This window comes from Staurois parvus, unplaced genomic scaffold (genome assembly GCF_062004578.1).
Source record: "Staurois parvus isolate SC_StPar_1 unplaced genomic scaffold, SC_StPar_1.0 ptg000059l, whole genome shotgun sequence".
Taxonomy (NCBI): Eukaryota; Metazoa; Chordata; class Amphibia; order Anura; family Ranidae; genus Staurois; species Staurois parvus.
In genome coordinates, this window is record NW_028317855.1 from 6731096 (window position 1) to 6751584 (window position 20489).

General features: G+C 44.3%; 1 protein-coding gene across 4 annotated transcripts in view; it reads left to right on the forward strand.

The window, feature by feature from the left end:
- The window catches only part of PDE10A (phosphodiesterase 10A), a 619526-nt gene that overhangs the window by 509655 nt on the left and 89382 nt on the right, over positions 1-20489 (forward strand). The gene's annotated exons all lie outside the window — the stretch shown is intronic.

Consider the following 20489-nt stretch of genomic DNA (forward strand, 5'->3'; position numbering starts at 1 on the left):
GCACAGAGAGGGTTTTTTACCTTCATGTATAGAATGCATGAAGGTAAAAAACCTTGAGCCTTTACAACCACTTTGACTAAACAAGCTAAAACTAGCTTCAACTGATTGGTTGACATGTACAGCTGCTCCAGATTCGGTCTCCCCCAGTCTTCGTAAATTCCCCTCATTGCGGTTACTTTTTTTTTTCCTAAACTAACCAAAAATTTTTTTTTTTTTTCCCCCTTTCCACACTACAAGCGAGAGACTGCTCCGCCTATTTGATCAGGACAGGGAAGACAGTGAAGATCAAAATCTCCACCCCAACCTCATTTCCTCAGTATGTTTTTTTTTTTCTGTCTCTGCCTACATACGTTGCGAGGAGGTTATTCTTTTCTGCCCAGGTTTTTCATTTTTATTTCTGGGCTTCTCATGAACTCTTAAGCATAGGTTTGATTGCAGGGGCCTCTGAAGTGTAAGAAAAGGAGAGGCAGATTTTGAGGCTTGTGGCACCTAGCCTCTTCGTAGACTAGGCTGTACCTCCATCTTTCCTGGCCTGCCCTGCCCCAGTGCTGAGTTGAGCACCTGACTGTAGGGTGTGGGATACAGGTGACGGAGCAAGCACAATTTATGGTGCTTAAAATGCACAACACCCAGAAATGGTAATATGTGTATTACTTTACTTCATTTGATACTGGGATAGGTGGAAGTTATGTCACAGATTACTCACTCCCCACCTAACGATTCTGCACCTGGAACCTGCAAGGATACTGGCCACTTTTTTTTTTTTTTTTCTCTTACCGATCCATGCTATAAAGCATGAGCAACTGGTGGTCCATACTCTGCAGGGGTTTTTTTGAGAGAGAGACACTCTGCTCAAAGTCTGAACCAGCATGGAGGTTGCAGAGCTGGTGAAGCCAGCAGCTGCTAATACCCAATTATTAGCTCCAATACCCAGTTATTTACTTAATAAAGTTCTCTTTTTATGCAGGATTGCTCCACTTTACTCTGGATGATACTGGGATGAACGAAAGAAACATCGCTGATGACTCACACCCTAGCAATTAAACATCCAGAACCAATCCAGGTTCCAGTCAGTGCTATGGGGCACCTAGGTCTAAGGGAGCAAATTTAGGCTCCAAACCCTTAAAAGCCAACATTAATCACTTTTGTCTCAGAATGCATTCTAAAACAGTAGCTAGTCTCCATGACTCTTGCAGACCCCTGCTGGAACTGCTGGATAGCTGTGACAGCTGCCAGCCAATTCTAAGCACAGGTGCAAAAACAGACAGCTCTTGGTCGTCCAATGTTTTTGCAGATTGCACTGTAGGAAAGTAGATGGGACAGACCTGTTACTGCTCTGTCAAGTGTCACCATTCAGCAGTAGATCAATGTTATAGTGATCTTTGGCAGGCTGACTGCATCCAGCCATAGATCGCTATTAGAAGTGTAGTGCTGCTACCTGCAGTAGAGACCTGATGCAGACCCCTCTTGAAGAAAACAGTGAAGTAAAAGTGTGTGTGGATTTGCACTAAGGCAGGGTGTGATGCTCTAGGGCAGGGGTATCAAACTGGCAGCCCTCCAGCTGTTGCGAAACTACAAGTCCCATTATGCCTCTGCCTTTGGGAGTCATGCTTGTAACTGTCAATCTTGCAATGTCTCATGGGACTTGTAGGTAGAACCTTTGTGTGGAGAAGGATGTGTGCTGCCGCCAGGAGGGGTACCCCATGTGAGAGTGATTCTCTTACCTGCAGGACTGGGAGTGTTGGGACTGCTAACCCATGAGATATTCCCAGGTATCAGCCGGGGGGGGGGGGGGGGGGGGTTTGCCAATGCCTATGCTCGAGTGAACACGCTCTTCTCAAGAGCTCCTGCACCTGCTATCTTTTTCTGCTGCAGGAAACTGACATTGGCACTTTCTTCTCAAAATGAGCAAACGCAACAAGATGAATTGAAATCTGACATTGGGATTTTTTTCCTCAAATCAGGAGACTGCAAGCCCCCTTGAAATACACCCAGGATTGAGTCTGATTGGACAGACTCAGAGGCTTCATTCCCTGCTTGCTCCACATGCTGTAGTGCTGGCTCTGGACAAACCTGTACCCACACATGCTTGGAATCTGACACTGACCAGGAATACAGTTACTGGGGTCTCTTAAGTTTTTTGCCTTGTTACCCACAAAGCAGGAGTTGGAGTCCATGTTCCAGAAGATAGAGCAAAGCTACAAGTGGGATGCGACAGACCTCCACTCTAGCTTACAGGGGTTCTATGACTGTATGGAAGTGGTAGAAAACATATAGTCCTGTCACTGCTTGCAGCCAGCACCAAGCAGTGCTCTTAGATTACCAAAACCAGACACAAGCTATATGGTCCCCTGTAGACAACCTAGAAGAAAGATACCAGATAAACAATATCCACCTGTGGGATTTGCCAGAGACAACCCAACAAGATCTGCTGTCGATTCTCCTAGGCATCTTCAACATCCTTTTGGGTAACCCAGTGACTGATCCTATCAACATAGACAGTGTGCACAAAATACTGTGATTCTCCAATCCTGCTAGGACTTCGCTTCATGGTGTACTTTGCAGGGTTAATTTCTTTAAAAGAAAAAGAGCCATGCTCCTCGAAGGTAGAGAGAAGGGCATCATTGATTTGATTTTGATGGGGCCAAAATTAGTCTATATCCAGACCTATCCAGACAGACTCTAGCAAAGAGGGGACACCTGCACCTTCTGACACAACCACTACAGGAAGTTGGTGTCTTGTACCAATGGGATTACTCATTTCATCTCCTGGCAAGAAAGAAAAGCAGCTTCCACATATTTTGAACATCACTCTGCCTTCATGAAAAGCCTTGATCTCTCAACTCTGGAACTGGGACTGTGGACAGATCTGCCGATCCATCCCAGTGCTTGCTCATCCACCATCTTGAGAACCCTGTTAACGGCCCCATATCTCTTCCCAGGAAGTCTCTGAAGCTGTCTACTGCAGGTCCGACACAGTAAAGCCTAACAGGCTTCTTCCTGGTACTCAACTTACTGAACTCCTATTCGCTTGCCATATCTCTCACTAACCTGGAACGGAAACCTTAGCCTGCCCTAACTTTGTGGGATTTAGCTGGACAAAGACTTGCTACTGTCAAGCTCCACTGTGAAGTTTCACAGACTTCTTTCTCCACCAATCCACCTACACAGTGCTAAACCATTTAAACTGCCTGTACCAGTATTCCCAAGAGTACGTTGTCCTGAGCTTACCGCTTTGCCCTAACACCTCCTATCAAGATGTCTTCAAGCTGGAGCATTTCTGCCAATAGCCCTTGCATAGGCTCCAGAGGGCTATGCGCAGCTTTCCCGGATTGTGGGTAAGACTGCCCCATCATTTAGGCCTCATGCACACTAGAGATTAACGTGGCTGTTAGGGGCTTCTGGTGTTCTTTTTTTTTTTTCCTCCTGCCTCCAAAAGGCTTGAGCATTCATTTCATGGGCCAGAATAAATTATTATGGGGATGATTCCCCCCCCCACCTTACCTAGCTTTAGTCTATCTGCTGTGGGAGAATCAGTGAAATGAGAAGTGTTCTCATCTCCCCAAGTACAGACTGGCAATATTACCCTTTGGTTGAATTTCTAGGGATACCTGGGAATATCTCATGGGTGGGTGTTTTCTGTATGAAGGACAAGAACAGGTACCATGCTTAAAACACTAAAAAGTAAGAAACTCAAAAGAGTAAAAGGACTCTCGCTGTTGTAAGTCCCGCTGTGCAGCCGCTGTTGGTCCCACTGGGTGTCTCTGTAATCCAATAGCAGGCTGCCTGCTGCGATTCCAGTGTTTACCGTAGTGCTCGTGGAGGCTGAGAACACCGTGGGCAGAGGGATGACGTCCCTTCTGGGTTAGCTGGTGGAGGGGGTAGTATCATGTTAGACTTTTACCCAGAGACTTTTTATACATGCCTTCATGAATATTTTCTATGTTTCTATTGATAGCCTTATGTGATACATAGGATTCTCTCTCTTGTGTGCCAAATATTCCACCCCTAATTGTTTCATATATTCCTTCCTCCTACTAGTGTTAATATTTGAAAGTGTTCAGAAGGTTAGAAACAGTTTTGGTGTCTTTGGGTTAGACACCATTTGCACTGTATTTCAATTATAGTGCCTTGGTAGATATGCCTAGCTACATACTGTTGCCTTGGGTGCTCTGATGATTGCCCAAGTATTTAGTTTGATTCTTACTGTTGTTTTTCCATATATATATATATATATATATATATATATATATATATATATATATATATATATATATATATGCTACTATGGAGCTTTCCATGGGAATGTACCACTGCCCAGGCCACCTCCATTGTTAGTTTTCTTTGTGTTCAGTAAACATGGGTTCCTGCCTTCTCCTTGGAGTCTCTGCGAGGGCGTATTATAACCTGCTCTTTCAGAAAAAATGAGGAAGGGTTGTAACAGCGCAAACACTGCAAAGTCCTGGGAAATGGTAGTATGGGGTGATGGTGGTATTAGTGGCTACTGTATGAAGAGCGTAGGATTCCGTGTGGCACTGAGGGCAAGGCTTCCAAATAAGCTGTAGCAACTTCTGTAGATGAGAAAAAGGAGAGAAGCGCCTCTAAGTGCAATAAGTCTTTTAATTCAAGTCTAAATGTAGAAACACTCACATGTGTGAAGTAATCATAAGCATAAAAACCGTGGTTAACAATAGTTAATGGTGGGGTGGTAACCCGGGTGAAGAGCCGCCATCTTACTGCGATGTGGGGAGGTCAGCTCTCGGCTGGAACAGCGTGGTGGCTGGAGGGGAACAGCGGTGAGGCCGGCCGGCATGCACGTCCTCCCTCAGAGCCGGATGGAACGCACGCTGGAACGTAGCGGCGGCGTGGCCGTGATAACGTCAGATCCCAGGGTGCACTGCGACGCGTTTCGGAGCATGCACTGGCCGTGGAAGGCGAAAGTGCACTCCTTTTTCAAGCAGTGCTCTTTGTCTGAGAACGGTTTACCAGTTTGTTGAGGAAATGTTTGCTCAATGTTTTTTGACTAGTGTCCTTTATTTACATGTATCCTATTTGATCAGGTGCAGGCTCAGGATCCTTGACAGACCTCTTCCCCAATAGGTCTCTAGCAGTACCTGAGTTGATTTGGGTTCCATGGAGATGGACCACCTCACCCCATTTACCCTTCACCCTTTATACTCCCCCCTTTCACCCTACTCTCCTCCTCTGTATTCAAGTAGGTTCCTATTGCCCTGACAGGGAATTTTCCAGTGACGCTCTATCCTTTGTCTCCCCCCTCCCCTCTTATGTTTATGTTCTTTACCACCATTTCTTTTCTCTTTTTTTTTTTCTCTATTTTTTGGTGCCCGGCGAGGCAGGAGTTGACATACTGTTGCGTTGACTGATACTAGGCCACCTTTATTAAATTTTGTTCCCCTAATGTGAGGGGATGAATGTTCCACAATAGTGATCTAGGGTGTTCTACAGTATGCACAAGCATGTGCTGGTTTTCTTTTTGTGAGAAACCCATTTTAAAACCGCTTCATTACCAGCTATGCCGGCACCTTTGTAATAACCCCTTGGGGAAATATAAATGAGTAGCTGTAGGATTCCTCTTCTCACTCCCAGTCTCGGATATTCAGAAACATAGGCTGGCCATACATTATACAATTTTCTTGTAAGTTTTCCTTTAGATTTACCAAAACCATATAATATGAAGTCAAGCTTAAACACTTCCAGTTTATAAGCAGTTAAGCAGACCCTTGCATTATGTAGTTTGAAGGTAAAGAAAATTGTATAATGTATGGCCAACAAAAGTGCACCAGGAGGTGGATTTCTTATTCAAATGCAAACTATATGATAAACATTCCATTCTTTGCTAATGTGTAGGCTCCCAACCAGGGGCAGGTCCCCATGTTAGTGGCCGTCCTTAGACAATTAGGAATCTTTGGGGAAGGCACAGTAATTTTAGGTGGATACTTGAATTTAATACTTAACCCATCCTAAGACACTTCTAACACACCATGCATCTCGCTGTCCAAATTGAATTGGCCAAAACATCGACTTCAGGAACACCAGCAGATTGATGGTGGGTACTTAACCCCTTATGTATAATGGATGGATGATGTATGACGGGTACTTAAGGGATTGCACTTCTCATTCTCTAACACACTCTGCCTACAGTAGAATTGATCTGTTCCTGGTTTCTCACTGCTTGCTGAGTTGACAACCACAAGCCAACATTGTATCTCAGCTCTGGTCAGATCATTTCCTGATCTTGTTTTCCATTCCACTCCCTCACTCTGATAAGCCATTCGCCTCCTGGAGGCTCAACAAAACATTGCTAAAGTGGTTCTAAAGGCCCAAGGTTTTTTACCTTCATGCATTCTAATGCTTTAAGGTAAAAAACCTTCTGTATGCAGCTGTCTCCCAGCCCCCCCCAATACTTACTTGAGCCCCCTCTTGATCCAGCAAGGTCCATGAGAGCCTCGGCGCTCTGAGGACTCTCATTCTGATTGGCTGAGGCGGCAGCCTTTGACTCCCGCTGCTGTCAATCACAGCCAGTGAGCCAGTCAGGGGGGGGCAAGGCCGAGCCACGGCTCTATGTGCGAATGGACATGAAGAGCTGTGGCTCGGGAGTGCCCCTGCTAGGGATGCCCCCAGAGCAAGCTGCTTGCCCTTGAGGCACTCAACATGAGGGAGGGGCCAGGAGTGCCTGTGGGGGACTCGAGAAGAGGAGGATCCAGGTTGCCGTGTGCAAAACCACTGCACAAAGCAGATAAGAATAACATGTTTATTAAAAAAAGAAAACTTTAATATCACTCTTAAGTAGTTGTAAAGTCTCTGTAATAAACTCCCTCTCTCATCAGACCATAGTAATTGTACAGTGTTTTTTTTCTAAATAACATTGCTTAGTAGCTCTGTGCAGTCACATGATCATCTCTCCTCTCATTCCCAAGCACAGTGAGTTCAATGGGAGGAGAGAAGGGGAGTGGCGAGGAGCCGAGCTGAGCCCAGCCGATTCACACAGACTATGGAAAGGACAGGAAGGAAGGGGAAGATGCAGAGCGCGCCAGATGACAAAGGGATGTAAACTGACCACATTATCATGGATTGGCAGCCATGATTAGCATGGTCAGTTTAAAGCCAGGAACAGTCAGGATCAACCAGGTATTTTTCAACATGAAAATGACTACATAACTTTTCAAGCTCACTATGTAGTCTGTCCTGCCTTAAAGAGAAAGGAACATGATTACTATTTTTTTTTTTTTTTTTACAAAGTGTTTACAAACATTTTATGCATTAAGGTAAAAAGCTTTCTGCATGCAGCTCCCCAGCCCCCCTTACTTGCCTGAGCCTGATCTCGATGCAGCGATGTGCACAAGAGCAGAGGCGGTCTCAACTTCCTCCCTCCTCATTGGCTCACACACAGCAGCAGGAGCCTTTGGCTCCCGCTTCTGTCAATCACAGCCAGTGGGGCTGTGCCCGCACTACAAAGTTTGTCAAGGAGCGAGTAAACGCAATTTTTCTTACCTGATCCTCGTTCCACCCACAGAGAGTGCTCTCCCATGCTTCAGTGGTGCAGCGTTCAGTGCAGGGCTATGGACAGTGCAGTGTTCTTAATGATATCAGGACCTTAAGCCACCAGAACATGGGAAGAAGAAGCTGCAGGGACCACTCTTGCAGCACAGAGGATCTAGACCTAAATGCGTAGTTAGGCTTTGCAGTGCGTGCACAGCCCCACTGCAAGGGAGAGTTTTAAAATTTCCTTAAATTTGGCTTTAACACTTTGTAGTTAACTAGCCCAGCTGTTTGTAATACCTTTTAACCACTAGCCGCCCAGCCACTGTATAAAAACGGTGGCAGGGCGGCACAGCTGGGCAAAAGCATGTTTTAAAACTTGCTGTTTCAAAACAGGTAGGGGGCGCGCGGCTGCCCTACCTTCACTGCTGATCTCAGCCGCGGTTGTCAGTCGCCGGGTCACAGCCGGTTATTATCAGCTGTGTCCCGGAGATTAGCGGCAATCAGTGACAGAGAGCAGGGCTGCAGTAGCTCTGCTTTCTGTCAGTTCCCTGACAGTTCCTGACAAGCTGACCAGGAGAAAAGAGTTTCTCTGTCCCGATCAGCCTGTCTCCCTGCAGTACACACCCCCGCCCCCTAGAAAAACACTCCCCTCACACAGTTAACCCTTTCAGTGCAGAAAAAAAGTTAATCCCTTCTTCCCCAGTGCCATTAGTACAGTGTCAGTGTTTTTTTTTTTTTTGCACTGATCACTGTATTGGTGTCACTGGGGATGTCAGTCCTGCCATAAGTCACTGATCGCCGCCATTATTAGTATAAAAAAATTACAAATCCGAGTATCTTTCCCGCCATTTGTAAACGCTATAACTTTCACGTAAACCAATTAATTTACACGTATTGGGTTTTGTTTTAGCAAAGACATGTCGCAGAATGCATTTTGGCCGAAATTTATGACGAAATTTGATTTTTAATTTTTTTTTACTGGACATGTTTTATAGCAAAAAGTACAAAATGTTGTTTTTTTTTTTCTCAAAATTGTCAGCCTTTTTTTTTTATAGCGCAAAAAAAAAATGCACAGGCGATCAAATACCACCGAAAGAAAGCTCTATTTGTGTGATAAAAAGGACATAAATTTCATTTATGTACCATATTGCATGACCGTGCAATTGTCCGTTAAACTAGCGCAGCGCTGTATAGCATAAAAATGACGTAAATTGCAGTATCTATACCATAGTTTGTAGACGCTATAACGTTCACAAAAAGCAATCAATATACACTTATTGGGATTTTTTTACCAAAAACATGTAGCAGAATACATTTTGGCCTAAATTTATAACTAATTTTGAGTTTATTATATATTTTTTATAGCTGAAAGTAAAAAATATTGTTTTTCTTCAAAATTTTTGTTCTTTTTTTGTTTATTGCGTGAAAAATAAAAAGAGCACAGGTGATCAAATACCACCAAAAGAAAGCTCTATTTCTGTGAAAAGATGTAAATTTTGTTTGGGTGCAGCGTTGCATGACCGCGCAATTATCAGTTGAATTAGTGCAGCACCGAGTAGCAAAAATAGGCCTGGTCATTAAGGGGGGGTAAATCCTCAGGTGGGCAAGTGGTTAAACACAACATGGTGGCACTACTTAGATATCCTCAGATGAATTGGTTATAGTATTAAACAAGCACACTCAGGAGTACTTAGATGGTTCAGTGCTGCTTAAGAACTGAATGTCTACTCTGCTTCTGTATAAGGAAAGACAATCTATTGGCAGATTCATAAATACAAGAAGTCCAGGGCACTACATGAGGCCCAGTCTTAGGTGGGTGCTGTGTGAAATGGCAGATAATGCTGCTAATACATACATTTAGTCCAAGATATTGCCAGCACACCATGTTTAGATAAACAGACAGGACAATTTAATGTCACTGATAAAAAGCAGCAGCTTTTTGAGTTCAATAAGGGCCTTTTCTTTATACCAAGATCATAGACAATTTGCTGCTTTGGAGATGACTATTGAGCAGAAGAAAACTGATGACCATCAAATACTGCGACAATTACAGTCCATTGGCTTCTAAATCAAATGATATACTATTGTGCCAAAATAAATCAAATGTGATAAATTCAAAAACAGGCCAGAACCATGAATATGCAGGACTCGGAAAGATACCAGCACTTTTCAAATTTTTATAAATACATTGAAAAATCCATCAAATGATAGTGAAACAGGCCAAATGTGCTAAAGCCAGCCCTCACAAATCTCATCCAGAGACCCCTTTTTTAAGGTGATAGAGACACCTTAAAAAGGTATTGGTAAAAGAGGGCAGTGAAGAAACTCTAATATTGAATTAAATGTCAACTGGGCTGTCTCCCAATAAATTCAGGTATTGAGCAGAAACTTGTCATTTTACCCCTACTGCAAGATTGTACCCTTTTAGGTTGATCATTGGCCTGTTTAAATTTAAGTGAACATTGATGCTTTGACAGTTCTCTGGATTTAGATTTTTACTAGTCAATGCAAACCATTTTGGATTAAAGAGTGACTTTGTTTTATCTGGCTGATAGAAGAGCATTGAAAGCTTTATTCAAAAACGTTACGTATGAGACTCTTTAATCTTATGGCCTATCGAAGTTTAGGTCCAATCCCTAAAAACATTGCATGAACACCAAAACATAATAGTAAAGTCCACAAATGAGGGTGGTTAACGAGTTATCAGTTCCCTAGATACAGCCAGTTACATGAAAGTTGAAAGACCCCACTTGTGAGATTTATTCACGTTTGAAGTCTTAAATCAACACTGATTTGTAGAATAGATGGATCTCTGAAGAAAAACTGCAAGTTTCCTGCACATAGAATTTCCCAAAAGACTCATTGCTTAGAGGTTACCCAAGTTCCACAAGGGTTTACATCCCTTTAAAATATCTACCAATTTTTAAAGGGACTGAATCCACTCTCCAGCCACTTGCTAAATGGCTGCATAGTCATTTACAGCCTTATGTTTATGAACTCCCCACTTTTATCAGTGACACTAATGATTTTTTACAGGTCTTGCAAAGAATGAAATATCCAGGGGCCACCATAGCACTTGCGAATGTGGATATTTCCTCACTCTGTACATCCATATGTAACTCTGGCATCCTAAAGGCAATTCAGCTTTTCTTGGTCTCCATTCCGACTCGTGACCTTCCTAGTTGGTTTCTTGCTTGAGGTTCTCGAGTTTAGTTTTGTAAAGTAACTTTTTTTTGTTTTGTTAAGAATAAAGGGTTCAAGCAGATTCATGGGCAACTCGACTGCCCCATCATTTGCTAATCACTTTATGGGTTACCTAAAATGTCACTATGTATAGGCTTCAGAGTATTTACAGAAATGTCTCAGACTATGGAGGAGATTCATTTGGTCACTGCTGCCCGAGGAAGTCTCTTAGTGACATGAAATGTTGCTTTTTGTTGGTAACGTTAATATGTCCTGTCTATCTGAACATGGTATGCTTGTGATATTTTGAACTAGACTGTTGGCAGATTCAGACACAGCCAAGATACTTTGTCAGGTATCCAAACAGACCACTTTGAACTGGAACTTTCTTCAAATAGCTTGGCTACGAAACAGTAGAAATATGCCTGTTGGGTTTGCATTCCTCCCTGTAGAAAAGGTTTGAGAGTTCTTAAAAACTGCAGCAGATTAGCGGGAAAAAAAAATAATTCAAGATTGCCCGATAAGGATTGGTATACCCATATCAAAATAGATATCTGTCCTCTGGTGAAGGTGAAAAACAAAAAAATTGTTTCTACCTTTTAATTAAGTAGCCTGTAATATTCTAATTAGTATGAGTATTTAAAGCCTTTTCTGCCTTCAAAGCAAATGTTTCCTCTTTAAGGCTAGGTTTACACCTACAGAGTATGCAGGTTGCGTTTGATGTGTTTCTACATTGCTTTTTTGCAGTTTTTTTTTTTTTTAATTTTTCTTGTTGCTAGGCAGATTTTAAATGCAAAATGCTTTAAAAAAAAAGTATTAAACGCAGCAAAAACGCAATACATGCTTTTCTTCAGCTTTCCCATTGAAGTCTATAGAACCAAAAATGAAATGTTTTGGTTTGAAAAAAGTCCCTGACCCTTTACAAAAAACGCATCGTTTGAAAATGCAGAGATGTGAACCAGTCCCATAGGAAACCATGTTAAATGGACTGAACTGCGTTTCTGCAAAAGGCTGAACACTGCAGAAAACGGTTAGGTGTGAACCTAGGGTAAGGAAACATTTATCAGCTAATCAACCTTTTAAATGGCTGGCATAGTCAAGATGTCAAACTTGTCTGCTGTTTATCCCCTCAAAAATTAAATTTTGCCATTGAGTGTCAGCTTCTTATTGCATGGCTTGAATAGGGTAAAGCCAGGCTGTCAAGCATAACGTACGCTACTTAATGCCCTATCCCTTTTAGTAATAGCCATTTCACTGCTGTGTTTTATTTCAGCAGCCAGGGAAATTGCTAAAGATTGGGGATAGAAACTTTTTTGAGTTTGTTTCTTTGGAAAAATGCTGTTATCCTGCTTATGCAGCTTGATGGGTAGAACATTTTGTTATCAGCTGATATAGAGAATTTTACTATGTTTTGCATACTATGAAAAGTGGAATGGTTTGCTTCGAAGCAGATAATCTGTCTATGCTTTCAAAATATATTACTAAATGTCCAAGAATTTGTTAAAAATGTAGGCTTTAAGCTGAATACCCTTAAGGTGTTGCCAGCAATGTGAAGGTAGTTCCATTAAAATTATTTCCTCAGACTGTGTCGTAATATTTACATTTTTCCTTAAATTTGTCCGAGAAGCTCAGACTAAGATTCTCTTTTAACCTCTTGCCGCCCAGTCACTGCATTAAAATGGTGGCAGGGCGGCACGGCTGTGCAAAAGCACGTTTTTAAACTTGCTCCGCGCTCCCGATGTTTTCATGGGCAGGAGGGGCGCGCACGCCCCTGCCGATCCGCGGCTGTCACCATTTGATCCCCGAGTGATCAATCATTCGGTATCAGCCAGTGATGTCCGGCTGAAAACGGATGATCGGTCCCTATCCTGTCCTGTGTTGACAGTTACACAGGACAGGATATGATGTCATTCTTCTCTGCCTGGGCACATTCCGTTCCAGACAGAGAAGAAGACAGAAGAATTGTGAGTACAAAGCACTACACTGACAGAACACACCTAGGTCACATTTAACCCCTGATCGCCCCCCCAGTTAACCCCTTCACTGCCCTGTCACCAGTGTCATTGATCACAGTGAACAGATTTTTACTGATCACTGTATCAGCGTCGCTGGCAACTTCCAATAGTGTTAGCGCCCCTCCCAGATAGAGCCAGTTCGCCCGCTAGTACACCAGTAATCCCATTTAACCCCTTGATCGCCCCCCCCGTTAACCCCTTGATCGCCCCCCCAGTTAACCCCTTCACTGCCCTGCCACCAGTGTCATTGATTACAGTAAACAGATATTTTTACTGATCACTGTATTAGTGTCACTGGTGACTTCCGATAGTGTTAGTGTCAGCGCCCCTCCCAGATAGCGTCAGATTGCTGCTAGTACACAAGTAATCACATTTGACCCCTTGATTGCCAGGAACACACTCACTTGCACGCTAAACCTCCATTGCTAGTATAGTGTCTGATGGCACTATGGATCAATACAGTCAGGTCCATACATATTGGAACATCTTTTGGCTCTATACACCACGACAATGGATTTGAAATGAAACAAACAAGATGTGCTTTAACTGCAGACTGTCCGCTTTAATTTGAGGGTATTTACATCCAAATCAGGTGAATGGTGTAGGCATTACAACAGTTTGCATATGTGCCTCCCACTTGTTAAGGGACCAGAAGTAATGGGACAATTGGCTTCTCAACTGTTCCATGGCCAGGTGTGTGTCATTCCCTCATTATCCCAATTACAATGAGCAGAAAAAGGTCCAAAGTTCATTTCAAGTGTGCTATTTGCATTTGGAATCTGTTGCTGTCAACTCTCAAGATGAGATCCAAAGAGCTGTCACTATTAGTGAAGCAAGCCATCATTAGGCTGAAAAAACAAAACAAACCCATCAGAGAGATAGTAAAAACATTAGGCGGAGCCAAAATAACTGTTTGGAACATTCTTAAAAAGAAGGAATGCATCGGTGAACTCAGCAACACCAAAAGACCCTGAAGAAAACAACTGTGGTGGATGACCGAAGAATTCTTTCCCTGGTGAAGAAAACACCCTTCACAACAGTTGGCCAGATCAAGAACATTCTCCAGGACGTAGGTGCATGTGTGTCAAAGTCAACAATCAAGAGAAGACTTCACCAGAGTGAATACTGAGGGTTTACCACAAGATGTAAACCATTGGTGAGCTTCAAAAACAGGAAGGCCAGATTAGAGTTTGCCAAACGACATCTAAAAAAGCCTTCACAGTTCTGGGACAACATCCTATGGACAGATGAGACCAAGATCAACTTGTACCAGAGTGATGGGAAGAGAAGAGTATGGAGAAGGAAAGGAACTGCTCATGATCCTAAGCATACCACCTCATCAGTGAAGCATGGTGGTTGTAGCGTCATGGCGTGGGCACGTATGGCTGCTAATGGAACTGGTTCTCTTGTATTTATTGATGATGTGACTGCTGACAAAAGCAGTAGGATGAATTCTGAAGTGTTTCGGGCAATATTATCTGCTCATATTCAGCCAAATGCTTCGGAACTCATTGGACGCCACTTCACAGTGCAGATGGACAATGACCCAAAGCATACTGCAAAAGCAACCAAAGAGTTTTTTAAGGGAAAGAAGTGGAATGTTATGCAATGGCCAAGTCAATCACCTGACCTGAATCCAATTGAGCATGCATTTCACTTGCTGAAGCCAAAACTGAAGTGAAAATGCCCCAAGAACAAGCAGGAACTGAAGACAGTTGCAGTAGAGACTTGGCAGAGCATCACCAGGGATGAAACCAAGCGTCTGGTGATGTCTATGCATTCCAGACTTCAGGCTGTAATTGACTGCAAAGGATTTGCAACCAAGTATTAAAAAGTGAAAGTTTTGATTTATGATTATTATTCCTTCCCATTTCTTTTGGTCCCTTAACAAGTGGGTGGCACATATGCAAACTGTTGTAATTCCTACGCTGTTCACCTGATTTGGATGTAAATACCCTCAAATTAAAGCTGACAGTCTGCAGTTAAAGCACATCTTGTTCGTTTCATTTCAAATCCATTGTGGTGGTGTATAGAGCCAAAAATGTTAGAATTGTGTAGATGTCCCAATATTTATGGACCGGACTGTATCTTTGATCAGATTAGCACTATACCAGCGTTCACATTACTATAGTATCCCCAAAAACGCAGCGTTAGTGGGATCAGCCCCGATACCTGCCAGCACCTGCGTTTAGCCCCTACACCCCCCCCCCTTCTCCCCCAGCAAGTGCAGTGTCGGTAGATAACTGTCACTTGATACATTACACAGAAAACTGCAGTGTTCACAGAATCAGGCCTAATCTCTGTTAGCACTGGTTGGTAAATTTTTTGTAGCGGTTCAAGCAGTCCCTGACAGCCAGGCGCTCTTTTTCCCGTGAATTGCACTAGGTACCTATAAATTTAGTTGCCAAAATGTCCAAGCACAGGTACACTAGTGAAGAGGCCTACAGGATTCTGAGCATGTCAGGTGAGACTGAAGGGGAAGACTCCCTGACAGAATCAGGCTCAGAATATGAACCTATAGACAGCAGTGGCACCCTGACAGATAGCTCAGATGACGGAGAAGAGGTCCCTGCTAAGATCAGGCGTACCTGGCCCCATTCCCAGGTTGCTGAGGTGGTACAAACACATGATGACTCTCATATGCAGCAGAGTGTCAGTACTAGTGCCACACTACCTTTTGGTGAACTGGCGAGCACCAGCGGCCTAGTCCGTCCTGGTCTTATACATACCAGCACTGCAGTATCACTTGGTGATGTGGCGAGTCCCATAAGTGCAGTACAAGCTGGTGAGGTGGCGAGCACAAGTAGTGTCCCGTGGCCACCAAGAATTCGCAAATCCCGATTGGCAGCCTACAAATTCTGAAGCACACTTACTTCCCCCATTCACTGCCCAACCCGGAATTCAGGTGGAAACAGCAAATTTAAATACTCCCGTTGATTTTTTTGAGCTGTTTTTCACAGATGATCTTTATGCATTGATTGTGGATCAAAGCAATTTATATGCACGACAATTTATCGCCACCAACCCAAATTCAAACCTTGCCAGACCATTCGCATGGAAACCCATTACGGTTTCCGAATTTAAAGTTTTTTTGGGCCTAACCCTCAACATGGGTATTAATAAAAAAAAATCAATTGTGATTGTATTGGTCCACAGACCCGATTGTTCACATGTCCGTGTTCTCTGCTGCCATGGCCAGGCATAGATATGAGACGATAATGCGTTTTATTCACTTCAACGACAACACACTCAGTTGTCCTTGGGGTGACCCTGAATTTGACCGGCTCCACACAATTCAGCCCCTCATAAATCACTTTAACCAAAAATTTGCAGCTTTGTATACTCCCCATAAAAACATCTGCATCGATCAGTCCCTCATTCAATTTTCTGGCCGCCTTGTAATCAAACAGTACACCGTGTTCCAAATTATTATGCAAATTATATTTTTCTCATTTACCTAAATAATTGATGTAAATAACAGTCAGCATAATTCTCATGTTATCAACTATTAAGAGTAAAATTCAAATTTTATTGAACAAACCTCCTAATAACAGTATTTTTTTTAAACATGAATAACGTCCAATGCACTGTTCCAAATTATTACGCACAGTAAGTTTCAAAACACTTTATAGGTTGTAAAGAACTGAAAATTGTCATTTGTTGTGCTTGCAGCATATTTACTGAAATCAAAAGCTATTTCAATCAAACTTTTAACAACATTTTAACTTTTTAAACATTTTAACAGGTCACGTTACATTTTAACATAGGACCCCTTGTTTTATAGCAGCTTCACAAGTCTTGCATCCATTGAACTTGTGAGTTTTTGGACAGTTTTTCCTTAAATTTGTTTGCAAGATGTCAGAATAGCCTCCCAGAGCTGCTGTTTGGATGTAAACTGCCTCCCACCCTCATAGATCTTTTGCTTGAGGATGCTCCAAAGGTTCTCAATAGGATTGAGGTCAGGGGAGGATGGAGGCCACACCATGACTTTCTCTCCTTTTATCCCCATAACAGCCATTGATGCAGAGGTATTATTTGCAGCATGAGATGGTGCATTGTCATGCATGAAGATGATTTTATTACAGAAAGCATAGTTCTTCCTTCTGTACCAGGGAAGAAAGTGGTCAGTCATAAACTCCACATACTTTGCAGAGGTCATCTTTACACCTTCGGGGCCCCTAAAGGGGCCGACCAGCTCTGTTCCCATGATTCCGGCCCAAAACATGACTCCACCACCGCCTTGCTGACGTCGCAGCCTTGTTGGAACAGGGTGGCCGTCCACCAACCATCCACTACTCTATCCATCTGGACCAGGGGTCCTCAAACTTTTTAAACAGGGGGCCAGTTCACTGGTCCTCAGACCGTTGGAGGGCCGGACTATAGTTTAAAAAAAAAAAAAAAACTATGAACAAATGCGGACAGTACAGGAGATGACCAGAGACTGCGGACATACAACGGCGGCGGGAATACTGGGCCGGCTGCTCCATAAGACGCACAGAAATTTCCCCCCAAGTGTGTCTTATGGAGCGAAATAGTGCCCCATCATTGGTGTCAGTGGGAGGAATAGTGCCCCATCATTGGTGTCAGTGGGAGGAATGGTGCCTCATCATTGGTGTCAGTGGGAGGAATAGTGCCCCATCATTGGTGTCAGTGGGAAGAAACGTGCCCCATCATTGGTGTCAGTGGGAGGAATAGTGCCCCATCATTGGTGTCAGTGGGAGGAATAGTGCCCCATCATTGGTGTCAGTGGGAGGAATAGTGCCCCATCATTGGTATCAGTGGGAGGAATAGTGCCCCATCATTGGTGTCAGTGAGAGGAATAGTGCCCCATCATTAGTGTCAGCGGTGGGAGGAATAGTGCCCCATCATTGGTGTCAGTTTGGGGAGGAAAAGTGCCCCATCGTTGGTGTCAGTGTGGGGGGGGGGATAGTGCCCTGTCATTTGTGTCAGTGGGGGAAGGGGATAGTGTCCCAACATTGGTGTCAGTGGGAAGAATAGTGCCCCATCATTGGTGTCAGTGGGAAGAATAGTGCCCCATCTTTGGTGTCAGTGGGAGGAATAGTACGTCATTGGTGCCAGTGGGGGGGAAATAGTGCCCCATCATTGGTGTCAGTGGAAAGAAACGTGCCCCATCATTGGTGTCAGTGGGAGGAATAGTGCCCCACCATTGGTGTCAGTGGGAGAAATAGTGCCCCATCATTGTTGACAGTGAGAGGAATAGTGCCCTATCATTAGTGTCAGTGGTGGGAGGAATAGTGCCCCATCGTTGGTGTCAGTGGGGGGGGGGGATAGTGCCCTGTGATTGGTGTCAGTGGGGGGGGGGGGATAGTGTCCCAACATTGGTGTCAGTGGGAGGAATAGTGTTCATCGTTGGTGTCAGTGGGGGGATAGTGTCCCATCATCGGTGTCAGTGGGGGGATAGTGTCCCATCATCGGTGTCAGTGGGGGGGAGGAATAGTGCCCCATCGTTAATGTCAGCGGGAGGGGGGGAATAGTGCCCCATCGTTGGTTTCAGTGGGGGTGGAATAGTGCTCCATCGTTGGTGTCAGTGGGGGGGGAATAGTGCCCCATCGTTGGTGTCAGTGGGGGGTGGAATAGTGCCCCATCGTTGGTGTCAGTGGGGGAGGAATAGTGTCCCATCGTTGCTGTCAGTGGGGGGGAGGAATAGTGCCCCATCGTTGGTGTCAGTGGGGGGGAAGAATAGTGCCCCATCGTTGGTGTCAGTGGGAGGAATAATGCCCCATCATTAGTATCAGTGACACCAATGATGGGGCACTATTCCTCCCACTGACACCAATGACATGTAACTTGCTGACCCCTGCTCTAGCCTAGGTGCTACTGCAGCCAGCATAGGTGGTTGCAGCAGCACCATCAGCACGCCACACTTACCTGTCAGCTGTCCTTCACATTGGCCTCTCCCTCACTCAATGTTCGCGGGGCTGCTCGGCTCTGCCTCCTTGCCGGTGATTGGCCGCTTGTGTGCCTTTCCTGAGCTACAGTTCTGGCGCCCAATCACCGGTGAGCAGGCGGAGCCGAGCGGCAGAAGTGAGGGAGTGGCCGGAGTGAATGAAGGAGCAGCACTTCCTGGACTGGATCGTCGTGGGACTGGGACCAGAGCCAGGTAAGATATAGCAGCCCCCTGCCCGCCCCTGTACTTAGTGTCCCATCCTGTCCCGCCCCTGCCAGCGGGCCAGATAAATGGCCTCGGCGGGCCTCAGTTTGAGGACCCCTGATCTAGACCATCCAGGGTTGCACGGCACTCATCAGTGAACAGGAATGTTTGAAAATTAGTCTTCATGTATTTTTCTGCCCAATGCAGCCGTTTCTGCTTGTGAGCATTGGTTAGTGGTGGCCGAATAGAAGGTTTATGCACAGTTGCAAGACTCTGGAGGACTCTACACCTTGATATCCGTGGGACTCCAGAGGCACCAGCAGCTTCAAATATCTGTTTGCTGCTATGTAATGGTATTTTAGCAGCTGCTCTCTTGATCCGATGAATGGATCTGGCAGAAATCTTCCTCAATGTGTCTTTATCTGCACAAACCCGTCTGTGCTCTGAATCAGCCACAAATCTCTTAATAGTGCGATGATCATGCTTAAGTTTTCGTGAAATATCTAATGTTTTCATACCTCGTCCAAGGCATTGAACTATTTCACTCTTTTTGGCAGCAGAGAGATCCTTTTTCTTCCCCATATTGCTTGAAAATGGTGCTCTGCTTAATAATGTGGAACAGCGTCCTTCAGTAGTTTTTCCTTAAATTGGGCTCACCGGCCAATCTAATTATCACAGGTGTCTGAGATTGTTTTCAGTGATCAAAAGAGCCCTGAGACACAATGCCATCCATGAGTTAAACTGAAAAACAAAATATTTAATCTTTGTGACACTTAAATAGAATTTGCATAATAATTTGCAACACGGTGTATATCCCCAGCAAGCGTGCCAGATATGGGGTCAAGATGTATAAGACCTGTGAGAGGGCAACAGGCTATACATGGAGCCCCCCGGATGCCCAGACTACATGGGGAGCAGTGGCAAGATAGTTTGGGACTTGGTGTCATCCTTTTTCCATATGGGGTACCACTTATACGTGGACAATTTTTATTCAAGCGTGCCACTATTTAGACATTTGTTCAATCTGGGAATTTGCGCATGTGGTACTGTGCGATCTAATGGCCGGGGCTTCCCCCAACGGCTTGTAAATACCCGTCTTAGAAAGTGGGAAAAAGCCTGCTTGAGAAATGAAGAATTGCTCGCAGTGAAGTGGAAGGACAAACGGGATGTTTACCTCCTGTCTTCCATTCACGCAGATACGACCATCCAAATTGCCACGATTATAACCTTCACATGGGAGGGGTGGACTTCAATGACCAGATGATGAAGCCGTACTTAGTTTCCAGAAAAGCCAGACGCTGGTACAAAAAAGTATCTGTTTATTTATTTCAATTGGCTTTATATAACGCTTTTGTTCTCTACAAAGCAACTGGACATAGTGAATCCTACCTAAAATTCCAGTTAGAGATCATCAGGGCCCTTTTGTATCCAGAAGGTGCTGTGCCCCAAACCCCCATCCCAGATGCAGTTAGTCGGCTACATGAGAGGCATTTTCCCGATACCATTCCTGGTACCCCAACCCAAAGACCCCAAAAAAGATTTTGTGTCTGTAGCAGACATGGAGTTAGGCGTGACAGCCACTTTTGTTGTCCCTCCTGTCCTGACCAACCTGGCCTTTGCATCAAGACCTGCTTCCGCCTCTACTATACACTAGTAGAGTATTAGTATAGGGTACA